The sequence below is a fragment of the Copadichromis virginalis genome, linkage group LG23 (assembly GCF_057382275.1).
Source record: "Copadichromis virginalis isolate Kocher_CV1m ecotype Utaka linkage group LG23, C_Virginalis_male_GT1.1, whole genome shotgun sequence".
Taxonomy (NCBI): Eukaryota; Metazoa; Chordata; class Actinopteri; order Cichliformes; family Cichlidae; genus Copadichromis; species Copadichromis virginalis.
In genome coordinates this window covers 49,322,132-49,342,367 of record NC_140639.1, presented here as the reverse complement: position 1 = coordinate 49,342,367, position 20,236 = coordinate 49,322,132, and the positions used below count along the sequence as shown (strand labels likewise).

General features: G+C 37.8%; 1 protein-coding gene, 1 long non-coding RNA gene and 2 pseudogenes across 2 annotated transcripts in view; 2 read left to right on the top strand and 2 right to left on the bottom strand.

The window, feature by feature from the left end:
- The window catches only part of LOC146682033 (NACHT, LRR and PYD domains-containing protein 3-like), a 356,929-nt gene that overhangs the window by 255,416 nt on the left and 81,277 nt on the right, over positions 1–20,236 (bottom strand). The window lies entirely within an intron of this gene.
- Positions 293–1,884, bottom strand: LOC146682037 (uncharacterized). The gene is made up of 3 exons (XR_014917985.1): positions 1,822–1,884; positions 1,338–1,395; positions 293–781 (listed from the first exon to the last, which is right to left on the bottom strand). It is a non-coding gene; the product is annotated as an uncharacterized LOC146682037 (long non-coding RNA).
- LOC146682036 (uncharacterized) lies at positions 8,677–10,474 on the top strand (annotated as a pseudogene).
- Positions 12,447–15,108, top strand: LOC146682035 (uncharacterized; annotated as a pseudogene).

Sequence of the window (20,236 nt, the reverse complement as noted above, 5' to 3'; positions counted from 1 at the left end):
GCGGTATCTTTGGAAGCTGTTTACATAGCTAATAATATACGATGTAACCATGGAGACAGTCAGTCACGTGAGCTAGCGGTGCATGTTTACTACAGTGAATAAGGTAATTGCGTGCACAGCGTCCACACGCTGCAGAGGGTAAAGACATTACTTCAATATTGTTTTATATTGATGTATATTTGCCTTCTGTTGACCATCACCTCAGGTTCACATCACAGTTTCAGCAGACAGATGCACACTGTCTAAATATCAACACATTCAAAAACTCATGTCTCAGAAATAAGCACAGCTGTTCATGTTTGTCATTAGAGTTTTATTTGTAAGAAAATTATGAACTTCATATTGTGCATCAAATAAAAGAACATTTCACAACTCTGAGTCAACAGAAACAGGAAACAGAAATGTCTCTAATGTAGACATGTACAGTGTAGTGTAAGCATTAAAAGATCATAAAGGAAACACTAACATTCATGTGGAACTAATTGTAATAAAAAAAATGAACAGGTGCTTTATAGATGTAAAAGAAAGAATCTGAAAACAACACTTTTTTGGTCTAAGTGATCAAAGTAGAAAACAGAACTGATGTTCAAGAACAAACCGTAGCTGCACTAATATTACACATCTCCATCGTTGTACTGAACAGACATGTTGCTTTTAAAACCACATGCAGTGTGTGACCGTGACTGTTCACTGAGACCATGAACGCCACTTCGCTGAAGCCTTCGCCTTCTTCTTCTTCTTCTAAATTGGAAGCAGAAGGAGCACGAGCTGCTTTGATCTACTGAAAGGAAAAAGCAGAACATCTGAGCTGAAACCAGTCAGCTGAAATCATTAAGACAGGAACAAATTCAATGCAGTGTCTCACGTATCTTAGCCTGTTACAACTGTTGATTCAAGATAAATACGGTTAACACACAGTGTCAGGGAGCTCCAGTGTGGGAACTAGTGGCTTTAGGTTTGTAGTCATTTAACTTTCATCCATTCATTCATTTAATTCAGGAGGAAGAAATGTCAGGTTGATGCAGGCTGGTTACATGCATTTGGTCCCATGCTGTCTTTAACTAAATGGCTTGGTTCACTTTATGGCTGGGCTGTATGTGGGGTTATATCATGTTATTTGGGCAGGAGTACCTGTCCCCTGTTAGACTTAGAAAGTTTCTCCATAAGTAGAGTTTCTAACTCTTATAGCACATCTGTGGCTGACAGCTTTTTGGTGGCTCTTTTCTCTTTGTGCTGAACATCAACACTGTGGTTTCTTAGACTGTAAGCTTTACTTCAGCACAACCAGTTGTAGAAGCTGCCACTCCAAATGTCTTTTGATAACAAGAAAAAAATACCTTTTCAGTCCACGGCCTGAAGTTCTTCTCTGACATCTTCTGCCATCAGCTTTGTCTGCTGGTTTGAAGACAATAAACCAGAAAAAAGATGATTTAGTCACTTTGTCTGCGTCATGCAGCTCGAATGTGTCGTGTAACGATGTTGAATAGCCGTCGTTATCCCTCTGCTGTGTCAGTAGGATTGTACTGTACAGCATCTCATTGATATGTGAGGAATGCTAATGTAACACGATAACAGACTTACATCATTAAAACATAAAGGACAGGAGATATTTAGATATTTTTATATTTATATTACATTTTATAGCTGACGGATATTACTAAATAGATAGAATTTACTAAATAGCTGGATGAACATGAAAAATATGTCTATAATAACAAATGACCATGAGAGCCAGTAGAATTAATTCAACTGGACACTCAAACGACGTCCTTAAATGCTCTTTAAGTGGCAGAACAAACGAACAAACACTTAATCGCTTACTTGAGATGAAATCTGCTCAGCTACTTTGAAAACAGCTTCTAACTGGTTCCTCCTTTAACAGGAGGTTTTTCAGACCACATGTAGCTGTCCTCTATGTCAGCTCACACATTTACATTTATGTCACACTTATTTCTGCTTTCCCATTTTATAATTATTACTTACATTTTGATTAGATACCTTCAGTTTGTAAATGATCAGATTACATAATTGGAATACAATGTATCCAATTCAGGGTTGCGGGAGGATGAAGCCTATCCCAGCTGATACAGGACAAAGACAGGCTGCCAGTTTATTGCAGGGCTAACACAATATGTGTAACAGAAAATCCACTTAAATGTTTGATATTTCTTATAATAAGCATAATTATGACTATTATTTAAAGGTTTCTTTATAAATACATTTTGATTTTTTATAACCTCTAAAATATAAACCTGAGCTGTTAAATTCTGACCTCTGACCTCACTGCAGCTCCTTCTTGGAAGTACGTCTGCTTCTTGTCTTCCCCCAGTGTTGACCGCCTGCCCTTGATATCACGTACTGTACCTGAGGAACAGAAAAGGACAAACACTTGCCTTCATTTAAGAAGTACATTCATACAGAGGTAATATATGGAATCACACTAGTTCACCCTTTGGGAGAAATCAGTTCCTGTGAAACATTTCTGTATATGAACATCATGTGGAGAATGAATGAAATGAGTTCTTCAGGTGACTCAGCAGTCCCACACTGACAATTGAAATCTAGTTAAACTATTAAGCATATTTGCTCTTCTGAAATCTGTGTTAAACAACAACAAACATAAATTAGTAACAAAAATACAGCTGAGGAGAGGCTTTACAAACCACCAGCAGCCATAATGCTAAATTTTAATCTTCAAATGTTTCTGAGGCGTCTTCAACCTGCTTTTAACACATTAAAGTCCCACAGTCAGTGCAGCACTGGTGTCAAGCCAGCCTCCAATTCGAGACTTGCAGTCAAGCCAGCCTCCAGTTTGTTTTACGTTCCCTGTGTATTCAAAGTATTACGGGAATGGATGTGGAAACCGGATTTCAAAATAAAAGCCAACTTCGAGTGAATTAACAGATATGGTTTTTTTTGTTTTTTTTCTTTTTTCTACTTTCTTTTCTTTCTATTTTTACTGCACTTTACATACGTCAACATGTCAAACTTTGCAATCTATCTAAAAAGAAACCAATTCAAAGCACGGGCATGGAGGACTTCCTGGAAAGTTAGCTGGGAATTTTTTGGCTTCAATTTCACACATATTTGAAGTGCTTTGAGGAAGTTGTGCATTTACTGTCTTTTAAGTAACTCACTCTTGGGATCCGCTTGAATGTATGCTAGTTTCTTTCCTAATTAAATCATGTGAATGTCACCTTGTGGCTTGGTATTCTCAGCAAAACCATGCAGGTAGGTGTTGTGGAAAGGACAGAGAGGAGCAGCATTATAAACAGTAGGTGCTGTAAAAGGTGGTGTTTGGCAGGTGAGTCAGTGGCTCCTAATATAGAGCCAAGTAGTAGTTGTGGGTGTTAAGTGTTGGAGGTGTGACTGGACTTTTTTTTTTTTCTTTTTTGCCTGTCCCGTTTGGCTCTTTTGCCATCAGAATTATTGTCTAAAGGCAAAGAAAGATGCCCAACGGATTTACGTTACCAAATTGACCATCCCAGCCTTGCCGTAATGGTCCATTTGATTCACCTTTTATTGTTTATTTTATTTTCACTTGCTGAATACGGGACAGACTTGACTGGGGGAAAGAAGGGGAGAAAGAAAGAGGGAAAGAGAAACAGCTGAGAAGAGGGACGGGGGAGAAGGGCAAAAAACAAAAACCAACAGAACGGGCAGAGAAAGAAAAAAAAATGCATCTAATTAACAATTAACAGATATGTTAAGAACATAATAACATATAATTTAGGCTTTTTTATTTTATTTTACAAACTCTAATGAATGATCTATATGACACAGCCTTGTACCCTAATTGTGCCCTGTCACTATCAAGGCCATCTTAGTTTGGATTTCAAAGTAAAAGCCCTGTGAATCTTCATTTTTGAACTACTCTTTCAATGACTTCATAATGCTCTGAAAAGCAAAAGTCGTATTTCCAAATACTATTTGAACTTTGTATCAACACTTTCCAACCGCAGTCTTTTTCACAGTGATACCATATCAATATCAAGTCAGTCTGATTTTGCTTTTCATAGTAATGGCCCTTTGAAATTTCCGATATTTGACTTAATCTTCTAACGATTCAAAATGCTCTAAAATGAAAAATTCTTGTTTCCACAGGGTAATTCCACTTTAGATCAACAGTATACAACCCCACAGTGATACCATATCAATATCAAGTAATTCTGATTTTGCTTTCAAAAATAAAAGCCCTTTCAAATTGTCCATAATTGACCTAACTTTTAGTGATTTCAAAAATGCTCTAAAATGGAAAGTTCCTGTTTCCACAGGGTAATTCCACCTTAGAATTATTCTGAAATGTTTTTTTATTCTTTCTGTTACTCACATTTATGTTTTGATGTGCAATGGTGTTAGTTTGAATGACATCTCCAAGGCCCTTTAATTTATAATTGTCTTTTTGGTTTTTTCTTTTTACTTTGTTTGTCAAGTATTCACCACATTTAAAACCCACAAAAAAAAGACAATAGTTAACTTTAAAATTAGTACAGAGGTGGACAATAAACTCAGCTGTGGTGTCTTTCGTCTTATGCAGTCAGAGAGATTATTGAATGTTTGGGTGGATGTATTTTCCTCTGTGGTGGGTTACGATGTGCGCCCACCACCCAAGGCTCCGTGGGGCTTGGTGGTGGTGCTAATGTAGGCCCCCGTCCGGATGGGCCTTTGTGGCTTCCAGGGGTGCCTACTTGGGTCAGCGGGGGACCTGGCCCCACGAGAGAGTACTTTGCCTTCACTTCCCTCCCCTCCTCATCCCCACTCCATCACACCGCCACACATGCAGGGCTTTGGCGTACAGTTGTTTCACTGAGGTGGGTGTGAGACATTCCTGCTGTGTCCCCTTCCGACCACCTGTACCTCAATTATATTCCACAATCTATACATCAACATCACTTGTGCTGGGCATGCTGAATGGCGTCCAAGGGATGGTCTGTGTATTCAACCTCTCCTAAGTTGCCGGTGCCCACGTCTCAATTTTAAATACATGTAGATGGTAATGTTTCTTGGCAGGGGCCGTGCTGACACCAATATTTATTCTCTACTGTTACTTATACTTATCTAGGTTGTGGATGTGATACTTGCTGTTGTGTATTGTGTTATATTTTTGCTTGTTTTCTTTTCTGTTTTTTTCTTCCAGTAGGTAATCCAATGGAATTTACTGTCTTGTGTCACCGTCCCACATCCCCTCTGTTTTTCCTCATCTTTTGAACGTCTCTTGTCTAAGTCTTAATATTTCCTATCAACCACTTATGTGTATTCCTTTGATAATAACTGCAAATTTAAATTTTACAATAAAATGATTGAATAAATAGAGATATTTTAAAATTTTAATCAAGTGGAGCAATATTGCAAAGCCATAATGGTCCACTTGAAAAAAACAAAATCTGTTGGAGAGCCTATACCGCCCACTACTGGACATGCGAGCTTTGAGTGTCTGACTCTGTCGACATTCCAAAAACTAGAGGTGAAAACATGTCATTTTGAACATAAAAGTCTTGTGCAGAAAAAATGCCGAAGAAGGAGAAGGGGTGAGTTCGTTTTTTAAGTATAAACTTTAAATATTAACTTTTAAAATTTGCTAACAAAGTAGTTCATCTCCAATTACATGTAATTGAGTAATCAAGTCTTGTAGCTAGGGATGGGTACCGGTGTCATAAACGGTAGTAACCAGACCGAAAAGCAGCGCACATTTCAGTGCTTTATTTCGGTGCTTTTTTTCCTGAGCTGTGATACACTTCTAGCCAATCATTTTATGTTTCTGAGGATAGTAGGCGGGTCCAGGTACGTACGTTCTTTTAGAGCAGAGCTACAGATTAAAAATGCCCAAGACGAAGCGGTCAAAAGTCTGGCTGTACTTCACAGCAAAATATGCAAACTCAGCAGCCTGCAACAAGTGCTTTAAGCTGATACTGTGAAACTGTCAAAGGAGGTAACACCTCGAATCTGATGAAACACCTGGCGACGCATAGCGTTTTTTTTAAAAGCCGAGAAATGCGCCGTATTTGATAGCTTGCTGCGAGACCTCACACCGAGCGCATCTACTGCGGGTGTGGTGCCTGTTATCGGACCCGGATTTAGCAACATCCCCAAAAACCCGAAGAGTAGAGTCCTGGCCCCTAGCCCTGCCAGTGTAGCAGAAATGATGAGGATGATGATGCAGCAGCAGCCGTTCTTCTTTGCGTGAGTAGCTTAATGTTGTTCGTGTGTAATTTACTTTGAGTAGGCTAACCACGTTATTACATTAATGCACGTAAGGTGAACTAGCAAACATCATCATAGCTACATGCGGCTGTCTTCTTGTTTGATGGCAGATACTCCCTTCACCCTGGCCAAAAAGGCTAAAATGACCAAAGAAAAAGTGGAAAACAGCTAAACATGAGAGGTTTTTGGACAAAGTTTGTGTTTTTTCCATTGTTTAAGCACTGCTTCCAGCCAAGAGTGATACCATATATGCCCCATAGCTGTAGAAAAGGCTAACATTGTTATCTTTTTACAAAAAACCAGCTGAACATGAGTGGTTTTTGGACCAATTTTATGTTCTCCATTCTTTAAGCACCGGTTTGAGCACCGTTGGAGCACCGGCACCGTTTCAAAAGTACCGATTTGGCACCGGTATCGGATAAAACCTAAATGATACCCATCCCTACTTGTAGCCTAGCCTAAGATATTAGCTAGTTTATTTCTGATTGTAAAAATGTCTTTTTTCTTATGTGTAACACTTAAAATTACATTTATTTCACCATATTTTTTCGATAACAGGCTTCGCTATGAGCAAAAACAAAAAAAGATTTGCGCACAGGACTCAGGCAAAGTTGTAGCATACGGCAGAAATTAATTAACACGTGTTCTATAACAGGCACATCTGTTGCTAACAGGCAATGGCTTTTTAACATCAAGTGCTGCACATTTTCTTCAGGGGCATTGCATTTCACAAAAACATGTTCAAATAGTACTTGAATAGAAACAAAGTTGATAGTTTTGTAATTAGTGGCACCGATTTAAAATTGTTCTCAATTCATTGAGAATATTATACATATTCTTTATAAAATGTTATGATTTCAATGATATAAATGACAATGTAATGATTTCTTTTTTACACTTAGAGTCTACCGCTTCTGCTTATTTGGGGTATGTATTTTTTTCTTCTTTTCTTTCATATACATTTTCCACGAAAAATAAAACTGAAAATGCTATATCTTCTGTTTTAGAACAAAAATAAAACGATTACAATCAATGAAATTATTGAAACTGTGGAACAGCTGAAAAAACATGGCATCCAACTGGAGGACCATGCACTTCATAAAGAAGGCCCCTGGGGTCAAGTTTGCCTGACACTTGGTATTCAGAATAATCAAAATAACCGCTACAGAATTTGTGATGCATTTCGTCAGGTTAGTTCTTTTCACTTATTTTTAAAAAAAATATATTGTATTAAATTATTTAGTTAAAATCAAATTTATTAAAAATGTATGCCTGTTCTCTACAGAACTTGTCTATACCAGTCAAAGGGGATTCAGATAATGGACAAAAGCCACCAGAGCAGGTTCCATAAATAAAATTCTATGTGTTTGATATCAAATATGTTGGTATACCAAATTTTAGTCAATGTGTTACTGTTGAAATTATCCCTAAAATTAATATTGTTACGGGTAATGTCATTTTCAACAGGAAGAACTATCAGCTGCCGCTTCTCTGTCACCGGACATCTCCTCGCAGGAAGATGGACAGCTGTCTCCTGCGCAGGTCAGTCTGTCTGTACTATCATAATTTCTCCTTAACACTTCCATGTAATTACACTAAAGTTACACCTCTCAACTCATGTAATAGCAACCAGAAGAACTATCAGCTGCCGCTTCTCTGTCACCGGACATCTCCTTGCAGGAGGATGGACAGCTGTCTCCTGAGCAGGTCAGTCATTAAAAATGCTTTCACATAAGTTATGATTGGCGCTAGGATCATTGTTTAAATGACCACTTTATATTACATAAAAAATATTTTTAAAAACACAATATACAATTAAATAAAGAATTTTATCAAATGTTGTAACATAGAATGAAATTTATATTTCATGACACTTCTCAACATGAATTTTTGCTATATATTCTGACATTAGAAACACTGGTTGTTAATATACTTAAAATACACAAGTATTTCAGGTATATTTACTGATATTACGGTAGTTATGTAACATGGACAAAATGTTTTCTCACAAAATAAATTTTTCCTCTTTTTTAGCCTAACAGCAACTCATCTGATGATGGATTCATAAGAATCAGGGTCCCACTTGCAACAAATTTTTTTTTCCTGAAAAGGAAAGAATGGACTAATATAAAAAATAAGAGATCCCAAAGAGGATACAAGGGACTACAGTGGACAAATCTGATTTCAGACGGAATACGGACAGTGTTTCCATATTGTTCCTTTGCCTTCAAAAGGCACAGAGTCAAGGCTTTGGACTCAGTAAGAAAGGGCCCTTTCTTCTGGTGTCTGGGTTACTGCAGTTTTGAGGATTGTCCAGTCACTGTCACTGTCACTGTAGATAATGAAGACGATCTAAAGGCAAAAGTCAATTTTCAAGGTCTCGAGTGTGTGCACAACCACTATGAACTAAGAAGAAGACCTGTAAGAGCTCATAAGAGAGATAAAATTGGCCATGAATTGGAAAAGCAATTACCTAGAGCCATGTATCTGGAAACAATGAGCAAAATGGATGATGATGTTGTGCAATCGGGCTGTAGAGATGAAGTTCCAACTCCTCAAGTGTTGAGAAACATAGCCTTGGAAATCCGAAAGAAAAGTCGTCTTCATCATAATGAGATTATGAGTCTCCAGTTAATGGTGGCAAACAAGAAGAACAACCCAGAGGATGTATTGCAGAAAGTGATGTTACATCCAAAAGGTGTTTTTTTATGGTCTTCCAGGAGCATTGAGATTTTCCAGAGCCGCTGTCGGGAGGACATACTTTATTTGGATGCTACAGGAAGTATCATGAAAAAAAGAAAGGGTTCGCCTCCTTTCTATGTTTACGAACTTGTAGTAAGAAATCCACGGAAAACATCCTCTCCCCTACCAGTGGCTACATATTTAACATGTGACCATACCACTGCCTCAGTTACATGTTTTTTGGAAGCATTTCTGACTGATGTTGCAAGGGCCTTTGGGCGCAAAGCCATGCGTTCACCTTTAATGCTTATGTGTGATGGATCTATGGTCCTAATGCAAGCTATCTGTTTAGCTTTTGCAAAAAAAATCTCTCTGACACAATAAATCATTATTATAACATCGCTTCGGGGAAAGGAAACAAGGAAGACTTCGAGGTTCCAATTCTTCACAGATGCCTTAGTCATGTTATGAAGAATGCCAAGGAGATCTGTAAAAAGTAGTAAGTGTAGTCCTTTTAATACGGTATTCACTTGTTTGTTTTTTATTGTGACATGTGACATGGCATTTCATTTTTCAATTTGGGAAAACATTATTACTGTTTTGGAAACACTTAAAGACAATTTTTTCTTTAACTGCAGTGCACCAAAGAACTACCATCTTGCAATGCACACTTTTGGAGTCTTCACTACTGCAACTTCCTTAAAAGACCTCACTGACATGGTTCAAAGTGCTGCAGTTGTTTTTGGGAGTCCGTGTAGTGGTGAGAATGTCGAAAAACATTTTCACAACCTTCAGTTGTTGATGCAGAAAGCCAATGTTGATGTTGATGGCAATGACAGAAACTCAAAAGCTGATGAGGACCTGAAGGTAAACTGAAGTCAATTTTTATTAAAACTAAAGGCTAAACTTTTGCCTCTTATATATCTTTTTAAATACTTTGGAATAGCATAATAATCACAAGTCACAAGTAATTTTAAATGTTTTATACAACATAATGTTGGGTTTTTAGATTATAGATATGAAAGATGAGTGCACACAATGTTCAAATCACATAATTATTCTGTTTTGTCTGTTGGCTAGGGAGTCAAGGGAAACAACCTCTTTGGGAGACATTTTAAGAAGCTCATTTCCAACACATCATTGGAGATGGATGGTGAGGCAAACCCTTACTACAGCAAGGGGCTCATGGAGCACATCAGCAAATATCTTCTTCCTTTTTCTGGATTATGGTCTGCAATAATGTTAGGTAAGCCATTTTAAAGTAGACAAGTAATTAGTTTATAAAATGAAATTACACACATCAATATTATTCTAATCTTCAAAATCCAAAGGTGACCTTGGAAGACATGGCACTGGGAAAATGTATGAGCAGTATCACAACAAATACAATGCCTTAAGAAAGATCAAGAGACAAGTAAGACACATGATTTTTAGTATATATACATATTTGTGTGGTGTGATTGAGAAACGGCGGGTCCAGAGGAGTCATCTGTATTGCAGATCATACAACATTGCACACAACAACAATGTGTATGTTTAAAAAAAATCACATTTAATGATTTCTTAATTTGATTTTTCAGAATATTACTGAGAATAATAAAACGCAGGGGATAATGGAGAAGAGCCAGTGGGATCTGAAACATATCCGTCTACATTCGGGAAGGCTCACCAGGCTGGATGACTTTGTTGTCCAGTATCAAATCAGTCACACAGCGCTGCTGAAGGAGTACGAAGACTCAAAAAGAATGCTTCAAAGAAAGGTTTGCAAAATGACTGGCTGATGTCCATCAATGCTTTGCCGTTTCAAAATGGAACATTAAAAAAAAGTCTTCTTGATGTGGTGGGATATTGAGGTGCCCCACATTGTGATGTTATAGCTTGGTTGCACCTGTGTGTCTTACTGGACATTTTTGTGTGTTTTGGTTTATTGTAAATTAAGGAAAATGTTGTCACAGCCTTTCACTTGTAATTCCTAAACAATGTTCAATGACTCATATTTTTGGTTCAGAAATTTAGAGTGGACGAAGAAAAATGGAAGGAACGTCGCCAAAAAAAGAAGAGGAGATATGTAACAGTATGTCACGATGAGTTGTGTGGCTGTCAGTGGCTGGACCCACGCGCAGGACTCGGAGACAAAACATTAACTTAAACGACGGCTTTATTTGCTGGAGAGTCACCTTTGGACGATACGTAAACAACAACTTAAACTAACTAGACAGGAAATGCTGAAGGTAGACGACCATGGATACACACACAACAAACGTGGAGGACGCAACAACTGGCAGGGAAAAACACAGGGCTTAAATACATACTGAGGTGATTAGGGAATGTGAAACAGGAGGAGAACACAGCTGGGACTCATCAGACATGACAAGACAAGGGGAGGCAAAACTCAACACATTGACATAGTACACAGACTTTCAAAGTAAAACAGGAAACTGAACAGGCATGGACTAAACTAGGGGATACAGTGACAGAAATCAAACCCAAGAGAATCAAAACACATCATGAAAACAAAGATAACTAATACAAACAGAAAAACACAGAGCCCACAGACTCAGGACCGTGACACAGTACTCCGCAAGCCATTTCCTTTCAGGAGATCTTCAAAGACGGTATAAAATGTTGCGCAAATTTATCGTTCATATATAAAGACCAATATTTTGCATAACATTTTTTGTATTTCTTGTACACAATATTTATATAGGTTGCTTCCTCTATGGCCCCGAGTTCCCCTGTGCAGACTGGTAGAGTTGAGGATGTTACCTTGGAAACTCCAGAATTCCAGGTAGGATTGACAACTGCTAACATAAAGGATTCATCAAAGTAATAGTAATGCCTTCTTTTTCCATAGAAGATCCTTTCCATGACACAGTAATCAGTCATGGACACGTGTATGAAGGGCAAATCTTATTTATTTACATGTTGATATTCATGTTCAACTCATTCGATGTGAATATCCAGGATTTTGGTTGACTAGTTGTAACCTTAACTTAAGTGGGAGGCACCAAAATTCAAAATGAATGCAGTGATTACATGGTAAATTTTGAGAATAACTAAATAAATAAATATTTTTTCCTCAGTAGAAACTGAATGGGAAAAAGCATTCGGGAACATAGTTAGAGTATGGGAAAATTAACTTTGCAAGTGTTGCCATTACAGCTTTGAGTTTATATAGTTACCAGTGCTCAAGGGTGGCTGTAGCTCAGGTGGTAGAGCAGGTCATCTACTGATTTGAAGGTTGCTGGTTTGATTACTGGCTTCTCCTAGTCTGCATACCAAAAATCCAAGATACTAACCATAAATTGCTCTCCAGTGCATCCATCGATTGTGTGCGAATGTTACTTAGAACACACTTAGAAAAATCTGCTTGGGTGAATGCACAAGTTGTGTAAATCGCTTTGAGTGCTCAGAAGAGTAGAAAAGCGCTTTATAAGAACCAGTTCATTTACCATTCAAGACTTGGAGTGATACATTTTGAATGAATTTTCCAAAGACATATTGTTAATAACAGTCCATAAACCTTTGTTAGAAATAACAAAATCATGTCCAATAGCTGGTAAGATCGTATGTTAAGTGTGTTTTTCTTTAATGAGGAGGTCCTGTCTTTGTGGAAGAAAAGAGACACAGAGGTTGTGGTTTCTGTGCTTCCCTCAACAAACCATGGTACGTCCATAATTATCCGCCACAGTGATTTGCGAACCCTTCGACCACACCTGTGGCTAACAGGTGAGGTATATCAATGATTAATTTAAGCACTCATAACCACAATAATTCGACTGTGTAATGTAATTCAATTAAAAGGACATTATCATGTAATTATTTATCATTAACACAATTTAAATTATATAAATTACATAGCTTTGTGTTTATGAAAATTCTTTACGTAGGTAATTGAAGGGCTTTTTCATTGTCTGGCAAAAAAGGAGCAAAAGGGGATCTACATTATGAACCATTACACAGCGGGCTTGATTTTCTTTGGTGATCGGACACAGCTTTCTCGCCAAAGCTTGCGGAACGTAAGATGACTGTCCAATGTCCATATAATTATGTTCAAATACATTTAGAAAGAATTACTGATTGAATGCTAATAGAATTCCACAAACTGTAAGAAATACATAAATGTTTTCTGACAGGTAAACTTCGATCAGTAGCAGGCCATTGTCACGTTTGTTAACATTAAAAATGTACACTGGAAGTTTCTGGTAAGCAACAAGATTATAACTTTAAAGCCTGTGTATTTTTTTAATGACGATATATTAATATTGTTTTAATGATTTATCTTTGCTACAATTCATCAATGCAGTGAATCACACTGTTTATCTCCTTGATCCTGCCCCAAGTTCATCAGAGGAGGAAGACTCTAAACTCGCTGCACGTAAATTCAGGTACTTAGGCTTCAACACATTTTGTTATATGCAAATAGGCTTTACAAGTTAGTTTACTACAACTGCATTTTTGTAGAAGCTTTTTGTACCTGGCCCCACAATGCGTGTTTCTCTGTTGGCATCCTCTTGGCCAGGTCTCATTTGCAAAATAAATCAGTACGGTTATTATAAAAATTATCAGGTGAACAAATTATTAAGACAATAATTCTGATGGCAAAAGAGCCAAACGAGACAGGCCAAAAAATAAATAAATAAAAAATAAATAAAATTCTCTTTAATTCTGTAAAATATCTTTTTTTTAAAATTAGGAAATATGACATATACCAAATTGTATTCTGCTTTGTAATAATGTGCGGTGATTACTTAAAAATGAGGAGAACCCGCCACGCAAAAACAGAATGGGTCGACATTAAATGGAAGGGAGGTGTCTTGACCCATCCAGTGCAGAAGGATGGCTTCAGCTGTGGAGTATTAGTGGTGATGGTAAGTGATGATAATATACATTTGTATATAATTTCTTACTTGTTTGCCATGCCATCATGCCATGGTCAGAAGAATATCCACATCCATAACAGTAGCTGTAATAGATATGAATACATCTTAATTCTAAATTTCACAGTATACTGCACAAATTAAGTATATGGTTAATACTTTGGTGCCCTAAGTCATGCAGATTTTGTGACATACTCTTTTTAGGATTTGCAAATATTAAGGCTGCACAGCGATTGCAGATAGTACTTATACTTTAAAGAGAGCAAGTCACCGTAGGGAATTATTTCCTGTGTCATAATGGTGCATTATCAGTAATCTCATTCTCTCACTGAGCACGCTCTGGTGAATGGCTAGCACATCATGATGCAGGTGGTATGTATTGTCCAGCATTGTGGTTAACTTGGAAAACATCCACATCTCTGACAGCACCTTACGAGACTGTAGGGCCACCCTGTGGACTCACTTTATTGAGTTTCTGTGGCACTAGCATAACACAGGTTGCGACTCTCCACAACATTTTTATAGAATGTACTGAGTATTGCCCAACAGATGTTAAAAGAAGTCAGCTGCCCACACATTGGAAGCAGACTATATCTAATAACTAGTAACTAGAGATGTTCCCTACTTCAGTTATTCATCAGCTTAAAAGAATATACATGGCTCTGGCCCTTACTGTAGAGTGGAGTGTTATTTTTAACCCTGTCCATTTTGTTCTCTATGTTTACAAGGTATATCACATAGTTATTCATCCACGATGTCCATTTCAACAACTGAGTGTTAGAAGTTACCTGGTGTTCATAAAGACTTAAATCTATTTATTGCTCTTTGTTTTTCATACTGTTTATGCAAGATTATAAACATCAGAAATTTTATATTGAGCAGAATTTTTTTTTTTTTTTCACAATTAAAATTTTGAGTATTTCTCGGTAGATGTCACGGGCAGTGATGAAAGTATTTCCAGATTTTCCCGTCATGAAATTAAAAACATCAAAAGAGAAAATGGCAGAGTAAAGAAAATTGATGGCTGTGGAGATACTACAAGCATCAGGTTGGTTTGGGGGTGAATAAGAGAGAAAATGTGTGTGTGTGTATATGTATTTTGAATGTATATGTGTGCGTGTGTAGATTGAAATGTATTATTCTGTTAGTAGTATTATTATAGTGCACAATGGCACTTTATGCTGTGGTCTAATTGATAGAAATTTTTAAGTACACAGTTTAACATATGCATGAATTGGCCTTCAATTAAAAATGTCTATCTAATGTGTTTTGATCCTGTATTTTAGTTTTTGACACTAACAGCAACTGTGCCATGTGTTCGCTGACCAAGCCACATGGATCAGGACCTTCAATGATGAACTGGGTGAGTTGGAGGGTATTTGAATTTCTCAAAAATGTGTAAAAGTCTTTGAGTATAAATGGGGTTTTTTTTTTTGCTTTGTCTGTTTAATTTTAAATAGATACAATGTGACAACTGTCAAAGATAGTACCATGAACAGTGCCTTGACATGACCAACAATGACTTTAAAAAAGCAAAGGAAGAAGCGTGGAATTGTCTCCTGTGCTGTTAAACCACAGACTTATTGGATGCTTGTGTCAAAATATTTGAAGACGTACTCTGTTGTCTCCACCAAAGTGATAATTTGAGCAACATAATACGGTGAAACGTTTTCATACATATTTCATTCACATTTCCGTGATGTTGTCATTTACCTTTAAAGCACCTTTAATGTTATCATGACTGCACCTTTTGGAATTTACAATTTACTCTCCTTGTATTGAGCTGTTTTCTGGGTTTTGTTTTCCAAGATAAACAGATTTACCTATGTTACTTTTATGAAAATAGTTATATTCATAACATTACAAATACAAAGAAAAGATTGTGTCATTAATATGTAAAGACAAGAAATCCACTTCAGTAAATTTTAATAAATAAAATCAGAATGACTTTATATTGATATGGTATCACTGTGGGGCTGTATACTGTTGGTCTAAAGTGGAATTACCCTGTGGAAACAGGAATTTTCCATTTTAGAGCATTTTGAAATCACTGAAAGGTAGGTCAATTATGGACAATTTGAAAACTCTTTTATTTTGGAAGGCATAATCAGAATGACTTGATATTGATATGGTATCACTGTGGGGCTGTATACTGTTGATCTAAGGTAGAATCACCCTGTGGAAACAGGAATCTTCCATTTTAGAGCATTTTGAAATCAATGAAAGTTAGGTCAATTATGGACAATTTGAAAGGGCTTTTGTTTTTGAAAGCAAAATCAGAATGACTTGATATTGATATGGTATCACTGTGGGGTTGTATACTGTTGATCTAAAGTGGAATTACCCTGTCGAAACAAGAATTTTTCATTTTAGAGCATCGGTCACTCAGGCACAGCTGGCTGCCGGCGGAGCTCACGGGCGCGTCACTGCAACTCCCCCTGGCTTCTGCTCCGCGGCTGCTGAGTGAGCCCTCATCTGGGACTGTCCTCAGCTCTTTCCGGGACAGTGGCGCGGCTGCCCCTCTGTTGGTCTTCCTTGGTCTCTTGTGTTCTGGGGGCCTCTGGATGTCTGGAGTTTTGATCTCCTCCATACCTGCTTCATGTCCTGGAGGACGGGGCTGTGGCCCCCCCACACCCTCTAGCAGATTATTACATGAAGGAACCTTTTAAAAAAACAAAAAACAAGCGCGTCCATGCTCACAGGTGTACACACGGGTGATCACACCCACAAACTACACCCTTTTTGGCTCCTACCTCAAAGCACACTGTGTTCTGTTGATCTTATGTGCTGCACAATAATGTTTAACATTTAGTATTTACTGTCATATTCCCATATATCATTGTGATGTTGTTTATTCTATTACTCTTGTTCTCTTCTGCTTGCTTTCTTTTTTCTTTCTCAGCAGGTGATCCAGGTGATTGATATATGCATTTTTTTTTCTTTCTCTGCCCGTTCTGTTGGTTTTTGTCTTTTGCCCTTCTCCCCCGTCCCTCTTCTCAGCTGTTTCTCTTTCCCTCTTTCTTTCTCCCCTTCTTTCCTCCATTCAAGTCTGTCCCGTATTCAGTAAGTGAAAATAAAATAAACAATAAAAGGTGAATCAAATGGACCATTACGGCAAGGCTGGGATGGTCAGTTTGGTAAAGTAAATCCGTTGGGCATCTTTCTTTGCCTTTAGACAACAATTCTGATGAAAAAGAGCCAAACGGGACAGGCCAAAAAAAAAAAAAAAAAAAAGGAAATACGACTTTTGCTTTTAAGAGCATTATGAAGTCATTGAAAGAGTAGTTCAAAAATGAAGATTCACAGGGCTTTTACTTTGAAATCCAAAATAAGATGGCCTTGATAGTGACAGGGCACAATTAGGGTACAAGGCTGTGTCATATAGATCGTTCATTAGAGTTTGTAAAATAAAAAAAAGCCTAAATTATATGTTATTATGTTCTTAACATATCTGTTAATTCACTCGAAGTTGGCTTTTATTTTGAAATCCGGTTTCCACATCCATTCCCGTAATACTTTGAATACGCAAAAACAAACTCGAGGCTGGCTTGACTGCAAGTCTCGAATTGGAGGCTGGCTTGACACCAGTAATGCAGCCTGACTCAATCCTAAATGTTCAGCACACAGAGACACAGAGGTGCCATTTAAAGTTTAGTGTTAACCTGAGTCACTGATCATTTGCAGTATTACAGAGTCTGGCAGTCTTTGCATGATGCACACTACACTGTACGTTTCTAGCTGACTCTCAGGTGTGACAGGTGTGCCAGCAGGAAAGAGTAATAATAACCTGCATCCTGAGGTTTGTCATGCAGGATTAAAGGAGCCAGGCTTTGTTCACACAGCTAGGATTGTATTTTACACTGACCCTGGGTGAGTGTAAGTATCATACAGTTTAAACGAAGCACTGAAACTTGCACATATTTATTACAGATGCACTGAAGCTAATCGAGATATTTGCTGTCAGTCTGTGGCTGCGATTAATCACTTTACTGAAAACTTTATTAACTAGTAACTTCATCAGTCATAACAGAAGCTAATATTTCTGTGCTAACATCGTTTAAACAGTAACAGCTTTCCTCTAATATAAGCTAACGTTTACACCGTAACTTTAAGCTAGCACCATAAAGACGGTAAAACACGTAATAATATCTACAAATGCATCTTAAAGCTGTTATATTAGCACTCGGTGTATTACTAACATAACCACATTAACATTACTGACACTCGCTGACTTTTAACCCTTTAAGACCTACCATAGAACCAAGTCCGCCAGAGCTTATATTATATTTTTACATGCTGTGGAGCCATTTTTGGGAGCGTTTCAAGTTGCTATACATCAATACAAACATTATAGCCCAGATTTTAATAATATGTATTCATTAAGTGCATAGTAATTACATAAATTGCAAAAAAGTGCAATAAACTACAAAAAAATTGAAAATCGTTTTTGATTTTTTAACATATATTTGTAGTTAGAGAAATTTAAGAGGCTTATCCCTCAAAACTGTAAATACAAAAAAGTTGCACAAAATAGTTTCCCACCACAGGAAATTTATTTTGAGTGTCTTCGTAGTTTTATTTTTGAAATACACCAATTTTTATACACTGCAGGAAAAACGAAAATAAATATTATACTGCAAATTTGCAAAAAAGCAGCATATGCATCAAAATAACCTATTTCCAGCAGTGCAATATGAGTCCTAAGCATCCCAGAAACGACACAGAAAGTCATAAAGTCAAAGATAACTTTTAAAAAGACCAGTATAGGCCCTGAGGCCCTGATCGCAAAAAAGACTACATTTCCGCGAAAATGACGTCACTTCCGGTTTCGGGCAGGTAATGGCGGAAATGCAAAAGTTCGCGCTGACGTCTATTCCAACGTAGGAAGTGTTATGGACAGCTGATCGGATCGGTAAAGCGTGTTTCTGGAATATTATGTTTTTGTTCCTGCAAGCGCTTTTTATGCAGTTTTTGCAAAGCTTTATGTGGAAGGAAACCGTGACCTAGGACAAGCTGATGGCATAAGATGTAAGTACAACTCCTCCGGTTTCATATGCAAAAAAAATATTTGCGCTAGCTTACGTGGTTGCAGTGCTACTGGGATTTAAAAATAGTTACGCATAACAGAGCGTTCCCGCTCCGATCGGCTCTAAAGGGTTAATAGTCATTCTATAAATGCTGTCCGTTTAAATGGTTTTACCTGTACACACTGCATATCCACCGGATTCCAGCCAGAGTGGATTCTGGAGTCTTCCACGCTCCTGTTAGTGATCCTCCATCTGGATGGATGAGAACAACCTTCTGAACAATCTAGCAGGAGATGGCCCATATCTATGGGACTGATTTGTGCTAATAACGCCCATTGTATGGACTGATAACAGCCGAAGCGGGTGAATAAAGTCACCCAGTAGCTAGCTGTGCCATTACCCAGCATACATCACTCCCTCCGTAAATGCAATAAACGATACAAAAGTATCGTTCTACCTGTTTTTCAGGTAGTTGTTTACATTATATAATTTGTTGTGTTCTGTATACGTCACTACAATGTGATTTGGAAAATGTCTAAATATACCGACAACAGGCACTTCCGTGGCAATCTCTTCAATCGGAGGACCCTTCACGTCAATTCCCGACGCGAGGGGGGTACCCTGCGCGTCCATAAGTGAAGCAGAGGGAGCCTGACCATGCGTCACACGTTTGACGAGTTGGGAGTGAGAACCTGTTGTTCATCCACATGTAAACGGCGTTTTGAATCACCGAAAACTGAGATTTTTTTAAAACTCCTTTTTTGCGTTTACGTGAAGACGAGGAATACAGAGTTGGTCACGCAACGTCAAAGATATGTGCCTTTTTTTCACGTCACGTGCGCGCATTATTTTTTACATGAGATGAATTGCAGAATGGCAGATAGAGACAAAATACTGTTAATCTGACTATCTGCAGGTTTTACACGCTTACATACACACATGCAGTTACTGTCCCTCCATTTACAAAGGCAGAGGCGTCACGGTGTGATTATCTTCCCTTTGGTTTCACCTGCACAAGTGCCGAGGTAGGTATTGATAGCAATGTTGAATATTATTACACAGGAAAAAACATGTAAAATATGCTTCACCATATTTTCTAGTCTTTGGCTTAGAATGAAGTTGATTTGGAAACATATTCAGCGATGCTTCATCTCCTGCTTTGCGTTTCTGTGGGTGCGCCCAATTTCTGTGGGCACAAAGTGTTAAGTGTGAAACAGGGCAGATCTGTCGTGGTCCTGAGTCATTGACCCAGTGTTTTGAGTTTGTTGGTATTATTTTCCAGTTTCTGCTGTTTTGTATTTGTTCTTAGGGTTTGAGTTGTGTGTTTAGTGTTTCTATTGTCCCTACCTGTGTCTTTCCTCTGTGTTCTGTTCGTGTCCCCAAGTTGGTATTGTGAAACAGCCTGTGAGTTTCCTGTTTTACTTTGTAGGTTTGTGTCTCGTTATG